This window comes from Phalaenopsis equestris, unplaced genomic scaffold (genome assembly GCF_001263595.1).
Source record: "Phalaenopsis equestris unplaced genomic scaffold, ASM126359v1 Scaffold001156, whole genome shotgun sequence".
NCBI lineage: Eukaryota > Viridiplantae > Streptophyta > Magnoliopsida > Asparagales > Orchidaceae > Phalaenopsis > Phalaenopsis equestris.
The window spans coordinates 16,848-18,513 of record NW_018165595.1 but is presented as its reverse complement, the minus strand read 5'-3'; positions in this window follow the sequence as shown (position 1 = coordinate 18,513).

The window sequence follows — 1,666 nt, the reverse complement described above, 5'->3', positions numbered from 1 at the left end:
AAAATGAAATTGGGAATATTTTGGATTTATTGGGATTTATTGGGAATTTTTGGAATTTTTAGATTTTGGGCCATGGAGGGGTATTTTGGTAATTTGGTTATTTTTGTCAGTTTTGGCAAATTTTGATGTATTCAAAGTGTTTGGAATGAGTTTTGATCAATTTTGGGTATTTTGGCAAAATTTGGGAATTTTGACCAAATTTGGGTCCCAAGGGCAGTTAGGTAATTTGGAGGTGCCTAGGGGCAAAATACCAAGTTAAGCATTTCAGATAGAATTGGATAGATATCCATTCTAAATGAACCATGGATTAATGCATTGTGAAGATATGGTGTATCCTAGTTCCAAGTCAACACCCAGGGTCGACCCTACAGCCAAGTAATCCTATAGGGACTTTTCTTGAATTCTCTTATAATGATCTTACCTACTAAATACTAGAGGTTAAGATCAATATGTGGAATTTCAAGTTGAGTAAAAAAAATAGTTTTGAATTTCTAATGGTGGGGTACCTCTTCTAATTTTCTAAGACTAGTCAATAGGAAAGTCCTATGGCTAGACCTAGGCTACTAAAGAAGTTTTCTAGACCTCAACCAAAAATGAGGTCAACAGCTAGCACACTAGCGTCAGATACCTGGTGTGGCTCTAGGTACCTGGTGCACCGTGTCGGATACCTGGCACACTCGTGCTAGATCTGCTTAAAGTGTCCGCGTTGGATTTCAAGTGAGCCCTCATTAGGACATTTGGGCTTGGCGCACCTGCCTTGCAATCCAAGCGCACCTGTGCTAAACCCATATCCACTTTGATTTTTGTTGGGCCCCTTGGCCGAACCAAGTCACTTAGTGGCTATTTTGTTCATTGGTAGTTGGTATGATGTTCCCTTTGTCATGGAAAACACATCGGAAAAAGGTTTTGTTTTTTATACGAGGATGTCATTTTTAGGGGGAAGATCAAGTGGGTAGCTATCTTTTGTTTGGGAGAATCTCGCTCGAGATAAGGTGGAGCTGATTTAATTCAACCAATGGAAAATTTTTTGAGCTCCTTGGCATTAGAGAGAGCTTGAAGAGTGACTTGAGGTGAGTTCTTGATGGGAAGAAATTTCTTTTTCTCAAAATTTTCTCTTCTCTTTCACTCATCTTCTTCGCCACCTAACTTTTATCCTTGATCTCCTTCTTCGTCTTCTCCTCATTTTCCATCTTCTTGGGAAGCGAGAGATTGTAAGTGGTTTTTCTTGGAGAATCCTGAGCTCCATTGGCAAAGGAGAGTTGCACCTTCACTTTCAACATGGAAGGAGTAAGGAGTAAGCAAAGAGCACAAAACTTAAACCAACGTGAAGGTTAAGGTATCTAAAACCCTTGTTCTTCCTTTCTAGAAAGCTCCTTAAGTTTTGTGTTAGAAAGGCCATGGATAAAGCCATCCAAGAGAGACTCCTCTCAACAATTTTGAATCCATCCATGGAATTTGATGAGCTTCCTTGGAGCATTTATGAAACTAGTCCTTGAGTGACTCTCCTTTCATCTAAAAATTTTTGGAGAGATGGAATAAATAATTGATGACTAATAATTTTTTTATGAAATGCTCCATGAATAAATTTACAAGCTCTTTGAAGGTGTTGATAGTGCCCCTAAGAGGGAGTAGAACCAAGTGAGAACTTGACTTTTGAGAGTGGCAT